This window comes from Juglans microcarpa x Juglans regia, chromosome 1D, assembly GCF_004785595.1.
Source record: "Juglans microcarpa x Juglans regia isolate MS1-56 chromosome 1D, Jm3101_v1.0, whole genome shotgun sequence".
Taxonomy (NCBI): Eukaryota; Viridiplantae; Streptophyta; class Magnoliopsida; order Fagales; family Juglandaceae; genus Juglans; species Juglans microcarpa x Juglans regia.
In genome coordinates this window covers 13,670,072-13,679,263 of record NC_054594.1, presented here as the reverse complement: position 1 = coordinate 13,679,263, position 9,192 = coordinate 13,670,072, and positions in this window count along the sequence as shown.

The following is a 9,192-nucleotide window of genomic DNA, read 5'->3' as shown; positions in this document are numbered from 1 at the left end:
CAAGAGAAGAAGACGACACTTAAGGATATGTTTATGTAATACATGCAAAAGACTAATATGGTGATGCAAAAGACTGATATGGTGATCCAAAGCAACTTGGCTTCAATTCGAAATCTTGAGGCACAAATCGGTCAGCTCTCAAACATGCTTATCGAGAGGACAACAAGGACTTTACCAAGTAACACTGTGACCAATCTGAAGGAATATGTCAAAGCCATGGTGTTGAGAAGTGAGCGGACATATGGAGGAGGACGAGGAGATCTCTTTGATACTGGGCCGACCTTTCCTTGCGACGGGGAGAACTTTAATTGATATCCAGAAAGGGAAACTCATTTTGAGAGTCGACGAGAAGGAGGTGACTGATAACGTATTTAAATCGATGAAATTCCCTTCCAAGGAATATTCTTATATTTCAAATAAGTGACTGAGATGTGGTCATGGTCAACGAGACTTATGGAGCTAAATTTCCAAAACTATCACATAATGAATCACCCAAACTTGAACTTAAACCGCTTCCATCAAATTTAATAAATGAAGAAGCCGGAGAGATCTCCAAGGAGTACGCGGTTGCAGCTTTAAGGAAAATGATCTTTTTATTCCTTCTTTCCGCCATGGCACCAATTGTTTTGGCCTTTGTTACAGGTACATAAGTTGTGTTAGCGCATTCAAATATTGCCATTCCCACTTGTATCATTTGCTTATCCTTCTTTCCTATCCTTATTTATATATGTCTAAAATTAATTAGGGAGTAAGTGCTATGATTTAACCGCTATGCAAAGAGGTTTTTGATGTAATCAATAAAAATATTCTGATTACGAGACTCCTTTTTAAAGATAAATATCATTGTATATATATAGGGTACTTTAATTGAAAATTTAGTAACTTAGTTTTCACCGGTTTCCGAAATTCCACCTCGGTTACTCAACTCGTAACATTTATACATGCAATTTCAAACTTCTACAACTCACAACTTTCGTTGATCTCTCGTAACGAACCTTTTGACGCATGGCATGTAACACTGCCCCCTTGAACATTTCTTCCCAACTGCTTATCTAAATTTTCCTATGAAATAACTAACTAAAACTCACTTTTTCTATTTTAACTACTTTTACAATTAACCATATATTAGTTTGTCTATTCTTTCTATATATTATTTAAATATTCTTTATTTTTTATTTTTTATTCATTTTAAATATTTTAGATAACAGAGGGACCAGAATGAAACTCGCCTTTAAAAGAATTTTCTTAATGAAGCACAAGATCCCCTTTAATAAGATAAAATGTACTTTATAAAAAATGAAAAGGGAGTTTGCGGAAGCTCTTGTTACAAAATTTCTCAAATCTTATTTTATTAAAATCATAAATGAAAAAAATATATACATAATCTAGGCATCTGCCTCTTGTCCATGAGCTAAGTCTTGTCTTGTGGCTTCAAACCTTAGTTTAAGCATTTCTTCGGACAACCATTCATTGAAACAAAAGAAAGTCGAATACTCAACAAGAACTACTTCATACAATAAACATATAAAAATATAGGTTTTTGCAAGAACTTTCAAAGTCACATTCATCACATTAAGTCACATTAATCGGAATGCATACATCCCCTTGATTTCTCAAGGCCTCAATCATACAATTCAGTTGTGCAGCCACATCAATCTCATTTATGTTGTAACAATCTTTCCTCTTTTAACCTCATGGTCAGTACATACTATTAAGTCCCATGTGTTAGGCCGTTAGTGATCCTTGTGGTCATGTTCTTCCATAGCTAGTGGACAAGAACCTAGCTTCGAGAATAGGCATCACTAGGTCGACCCCTTAGCATCATGGTACCATCCTCATTGTCATGGCACTTTATAAGAATTTTTCTTTGAACAGACAAACATGCAGTTCTGTCCATTTCATGTCATTTTTCATTCAGTCTTTCATTTCCTTATCTTATCTTTGATTTATTCATTTAATATATGGAGATACTATATATTATAGTCAGAAATATGCAATCCATTTCATTTCATAGATCACATACAATAATAAAAGGGTATATTAAAAGAGGCTATCGATGAATAGTCTATACACACACACATATATATATATATATTTATATCATTAAAACATGTACACATAATATAGCTTGCAAAAATGACACTTTTGTTTACAATAAAATAGTAAGAAGGGTATGAAAATAGTCATTTACCTCGAGCTTATGCAAAATCACGGCCCTTCAATCAAATCTCATTCACGTTAGTGCCATGCCAATTTCCTTGTTAAGCATACTATTAATAAAAAGACTTAGAACTCTACTTAATGAGACTATCCTTGACATTAGACCCATAATACTTCCTTAAATAATTCCCACTAGACCTCGTAATTACTCAAATATCCAACTGGTGACACAATGACAAATCCTTGACCGTCGTTTTCTATTGTAATATACCATAAGGCCGTAATTAGGCTTGTTCATTAGCTGGGTTGTCAAAACCCAAACCTGGCCTGGGTTTAGAATCCAGGTATCGAATTTTAAAGCCGGTACCTGGTTTCCATTTAAAAAATAATAATTTCCCAACTCTATCAATTTATTTCTAAACCCTACTGCCGCTTTCGCTTTTGCCTCTCTCTCTCTCTCTCTCTCTCTCTCTCTCTCTCTCTCTCTCTCGTCTAAACACTACCCCTGCTCCAGCCGAAACCCTCCTCCTTCTCTCCATTTTCTCACTCTCCAGTCGAAACCCAGAGTCCAAACTGAAACCTCTTGATGTCTCTCTCTGAAACCCTAGCTCATGATTCGCTGCTCTCTCTCGCATCTAAACCGAAACCCTAACCTTCAGAGTGTTTGTCATCCTCTCTCTCTCTCTCTCTCTCTCTCTCTCTCTCTCTCTCTCTCTCTTTCTCCCTCCCTCCAAAGCCATAGCCTTCTAGTTTTTTATCCTTAATTGGTCATGTCATTAGACTTGATTATGAGTCTGATGGTTTGGCATGGTGGATATGTGTTTGAGTGAGGGTTGCAATTGACCTCCATAAGCTTTTACTGAGAGGAAGGCAGCTGAAGTTTGAGGAGCAACAATATTGGATCTCTTTTAAATATGAGAGGCTGCAACATTCTTGCCCTCAATGTGGTACTTTATTTCATAAAGGGAGAGGCTATTCCAGGCAAAGGTTTGAGCACCAAGGGGATGATTTGAAATCTCAGTAGTTTGGTGCTTGGATTCGAGCACAGCCAATGAACAATATTTTTTATGCTTGAAAATATGGTGGTGCACTTGGTCACAACCACCAACAGAGGTGGCGGCAGGTAGATGCAAAAGGTGGTGACATGGATGAAGCCAATTTAGGACAAAAGGAGGCTAAGGAGGATACTAAGGCTACTATGAAGGAGTTTCCTATTGTGCATAAGATGGATAAGGAATCTAGAGTAATTGGTAGAGACCAATCAAAAGAAGTGGATGCAGTTAGAGGGGCTACAACCGTGAATGATTCCTGTAATCATGGGAGTTTCCAGAAGGAGGCAATGGAGAGCAGACCATTTGATGTGGAGTAGATAGCGAGCCTAAATGGGGTAGATGTTTCCTTGTATGAGTCTGTAGAGCAATGAAATCCCAATAGTCTCATGGAGGAGGTAGGCTGCCCAATAATAATAGATTACTAAGGCTCTGTTCGGTTACTGAACTATTTCAGTTAAATTTAGTCTAATTTTAAGTTGAGTCTAACGTTCAAACGTTCAACTCTTCAATTATTAAACTCATCTTAACTCAAAATATTTTTACATGTAGAACTTACAATTTTTTTCAATTTAAAAAATCTTTATACGTAGAATTCACAATTTTTTTTTAATTTCTCATAAAAAGTATTAAACTATTGAATAGTTCATCAACAACCAGACAATCAATTTCCATTACAAATTTAGGGCCCGATGGTGGAGAACGACAACATCGCAACTGCCATGCCGAAAGCTTTATGGGTTTCGGGTTTGCTATGCAACAGGCAAGGATTGGGCGATAGGGACGGTGGCGATGGTAGGTGGAGGGGAAGCTCTGGCCGGTACTCGTGCAGAGGTAGTTTGATGGAGGAGGCAGCTTGCTTAGGAAGAATATATTACTAAGACTCTATTTGGTTACTGAGCTAGCTTAGTTTAGTTTAGTCTAATTTTAAGTTGAATCTAACATCCAAATATTCAATTATTAAATTATTAAATTCATTTCAACTTAAAATTTTTTTACACGTAAAAATTACAATATTTTTCAATTTAAAATATCTTTATACGGGGAATCTACAATCTTTTTCAAATTTTCATAAAATGTATTAAACTCATCTTAATATCTAAATATACTTTAAACTCAGTTTAGATGGGTTTCACATAACTTTTATTACTACTCAACTCATTATTATTCTTTCATAAAGAACTCAATTCAATAGAGCTCAACTCAACATTTAAACGCATCTTAAGCTATTTGATCTTTAACATTGTGATCTTTGCCTTAATCGATCCTCCATCAACAGCACTCATTATTATATAGAAATTGATAAAAGCTATCCAGTTTGAAGATCGAGTTGCCTATCCAGTATTTGCTAAGAAATTGCTGAGCCAATTACTCTTTAGACTATTTGCTTAGTAAGTAAATTATTTGACCCCACAAACACGGTTTTGAACAAAAACTACTATACTGATAATTAATTCCATTGTGAACTTAATTTAGACCTTTGATTCTTCTTAATTAATTTATTGATTTCCTCAACAGCCTTTTTCCGACCACTAATTTGCCTTGGGATCGAATCGATCACCGAATGGATCATGAACGTTAAAAGAGCATCATTGTTGGAAGTCACAACAGTAGTCCATCATTTAAAAGTTCACTAATTTGCTCTCGGCGGGACCGAATGGATCACGAACGTTAAAAGAGCATTATTGTGTCATGAAGGCTGCCTCAAGCCAACTTTTGTTCCCTTTTTGTCGCGTAGCTCCCTCAAAAGTTCAAAACCATCCTGATTTGAGATCGAAGATCATGATTGGAGATCGAAGATCATGATTTCATATTGCATGCTACCGTGATTAAAGAAACTTTGCAGACAACTTTAATAGGGGATAGGAATAATGTTTAATAAAAACAATTTCTTAATGCATTCCGTAAATCACGGTGGAATCAAAATCTTGCTTTTCATCTCCTCGATCTTACTAGAGCATTTACATTGGTTTCTTTAAATAGTATTTTATCTCTAAATTTAATTAATTTTATCAATAGCTAGCCTACATTAAATTAGTTAAATACTTTTCATCCTAAATATTATCTACAGTAAATTTATCTTTTTCTTCAAATATGAAAAGTATTATTTTACTTTCAAATACATTGTTTATTAATATCCACTCTCTCCCTCTCACGTATTCAAGACCTACTGGTAGTGGTATGTAAGTTTGTATAACTTAATAAAAAAAATCTGTGGGGATCTTCTTGAGATGGAAGTCATTATAGTGGCAATTTTTTTTTGTAAATTTTGTATTAGTTGATGATGTTTTTGAAAATTGGTTTGGTTGCATTGAAGATCGATGGAATTATTTTGATAATATTGATATCATGTGATGAAATTTTTTTTATTAGATTGTGAAAATAAAAATGAATATGATTGATGGAGATTATAGGAGGTTATGAAAATAGAATTAATTAAAAAATAAAAATTAATTATAAAAATATAAAAATAAAAAAAAATAATATTTTATTATTATAAAGAGTGTGATGACTAATCCAATGTAGACTTTAAGTTTTATGATTAGTTAAAAATGAAAAAGTTACATATTCTTCAAAATTTGAAGAATAAAATAATCAATTCAATGTCAATGCTCTTAGAAGACTCATGTGAACAATACTCACGTGGACTATGTTTAAGAGGGTTAGAAATAGAAAAAACCATAGTAAATATGTTTGTTCGAAAACAGTACTGATCTTCATACGGGATTTTCAATGAGATTGGTTTTCTCATCTTAGGCCTTTGCCTCGTTAAAATCTAAAGCTAATTAAGGGATTTTTTTTTTAGTTTTATTTGGGTAGATTTATTTTCTAAAGGGTTAATGTTAATGTGTCTTTTAATTTATATCACTCTGTTTTGTTGTCTTGATGTGACATCATCGTAATTTATTAAAAAAATTAAAATTTATATTTAAAACAAAATAACACTAAAAAATGTAGAAAGATAAAAATTAAAAAGAAAGAAAAAGAGGTGATTGATGTTCCAAAGTTCGGGGCTATAGAACGGCATGAGTTGTAGAAAAGCATCTTGTTTGTTTTTAGAGGTGAGATGAGAAGAGATGAGATTAAAATTAAAAAATTAAATAAAATATTATTAGAATATATTTTTTAATATTATTTTTATTTTGAAATTTGAAAAAGTTAAATTATTTATTTTATTTTATGTAAAGATTTAAAAAAATTATAATAATAAAGTGAAATGAGATGAAATGAGATAAAATATTTTTTGAAAACAAACGAGCCTTCGAAAAAACTTCTCTTTATTTCTTTACCATGTCTCCCATGATCCCACCTCCACCGAAAGCTAGCTTTTCATTTTTGTTTTTCTTTCGCGTGCGTGGGTTCTTTTCAGCTGTGTATGTAAAGTTCAAAATGAAAAGTAACCGAAAGCCAAAATGCATGCACACTGAAAAGTCACTCACTCAGTCACTGTCATGCACTAGTCTCTCAATAATCACGTTGGATATCTCTCAAGTGGTTTGACTGTTGACATTTATATTAGATCTTCAACTATCAGTTAGCAGCATATTATGCCTATAGATTCATTAAATTACATAACTAAAGGCTTTTAATTATCTGATTAATTTTAATATATATATATATATATATACAAAGACATTAAATAAATTTTATAATATTTAACATTATCCATATAAAATCTCATAAGTACAATAATCATAAAAAAAAAAAAATTACATCAAAAGAAATATATAAATTAACATTATTTCATATAATGCGCTAAATTTATTTTAAAATAACCAGCTTACTGTGAGAAAGACATGACACTCGTGGGTTTTCCAACGAAAGCATTGATCGCGCTCTCTCGCCATCTGCATGTTGGTATTTTTTTAATAAATAGAGTTTTTGTAAAGTTTCTTTTAGTGCTCTTACGGTGGCATTTGATATTGAGAAGGGTCTTTAAAGTATTTTTATTCCGTTGATAGTTTTAATGGTTGAAACGTTACTATACATTATGATATTTATTGCTTGAATGTTTATTCGGCCCACCTTTATTTTCTTGTTTGCCAGTAACATTTTTTAATCTGCTTGCTATATAGTAGCCGTTTGGTATCTTTATTTTAATTTAGTTTAATTTTAATATACTATATTTTATAATATCTTTATCTTTATTGCAAATATAGTTTCGTTTTAATTTTAATTATATTATTATATATTTCACCAAAACTACCTGCCTATCCAAGGACCAAAGTCATGAAAAACACCTCAACTGCCACTTAGGTCCGTCATCCCTCGAACAACAAACGAATGGTCACAGGTTTTCTCTCTCTCCTCTCTCAATTATTAGTCAAAACACGGCCACTACGGCACTACCCCATTTTTGTTGCCATGCTTTTGGAAGGGAATATGTCTCCTGTGCGGTTATTTTACCCTAAAACGCCACCTCAGACTCTACTGGGCGGCAATGATTATGATTATGATTTTCTAATATTTTTTAAAATTACAGCACATGTAATAATAATGATGATTTTATCTGCATCACTCTACTTTATGCACCCCACTTAAGTCCGACGCCACCTGCACTAATTTATGAACATCAAAATAAAGGAAAATACTAAATCTCCCGATGGGAGCTCCGGCTTGGATCTAGTAAGTGTATTTTTATATGTTTTTTCAAGCCTTTTTTTTTTATATAAATTTTTTTAATAATTTTAAATATTTTAAAAAAATAAAAAAAATCATAATATTATTAATAAATATTTTCTTAATCACGAAATAAAATAAAAGTATTAAAGAAGTATTTTCTTAAGAAAGTATTTTTTAATGATCTTTTTATTTTATTTTCTGATTAAGGAAGTATTTTTTTAATGATGTTCTAATTTTTTTTAAAACATTTAAAATTATTAAAAAATTATATAAAAAATAACTTTAAAAAAAACACATATAAAACAATACTACACCCTAGTGGGAGCTCTCAGCGAGGCTGTATCATTGTCCTTTATTATTTATACTATATTTAAAATTTTTTTATTGTTTTATTTTAAGTATTTTTTTAATATCTTTAATAATTAAGAAAAAAATAAAAAAATAAATAAAAAAAGAGTAGTAAATAAATAGTAAAAGAGTAATAATCCTATCATTTTCCTTTTTATTTTCAACGTTTATTTATTAGCTATTGTTCTGGATATAAGAATGCTAGGTGAGCCAAACTGAGCCTGTCTCTCACAGCCTCAAAGGATCAGCATTTTTCAAAATACCAAAATAAATTATGTTCAGTACTGTTCGCACACTGCAAGCTCATTTCCGTAGGCATGCACGATTTTTTCCCTCCTCTCCTGTGAATTTTTTCATATAAATCCTTTGCTTTCCTATTAATCATAACAAACTATATATGAAATTTCTATCACGTAGGAACATTTACTATATTTGAAAAATATTACAACACAAGCTTCACAGAAAGAATGGATAATTCAACTTGATACAGATCTTGATCGACTAAAGCAACGACAACACAAAAACTTCAATGTCCTCTCAATTGATCTCGTACAAAATTATACAGAATGATCAATTGCGCAACAAACCAACCACGTACGATTTTAGACTAATCTTTTTGTTAAACTTGCTAAACTTGTATTAAACTATGATATTTTTTGAACTTATCTTTTTATTTTCTAATCTATCAAAACATGTAATTATTATACTTCATCAATCCATCATTATCCAAACATATTTGCTAAAATTTATTTTTTAACCATTAAATTTTTCAATAATCGATTTTTGTGTTTTTACAAAATCATATAATTTTTGTTAAAAAAAGTTAAATTCACCCAACTAGGCAAACGTACTCTGCATGTTACTACTCTCCTAGTAAACATTATAAGGTTAAAGACGGTACTGTGAACAAACTCGGATTTGCTTCAATATCAAGTGAGTTACTCATAAACATGATAAAATGAAACATTACGATAAGTTTTCTTATTTGCAATATTAAACCTCGGTATGTTTT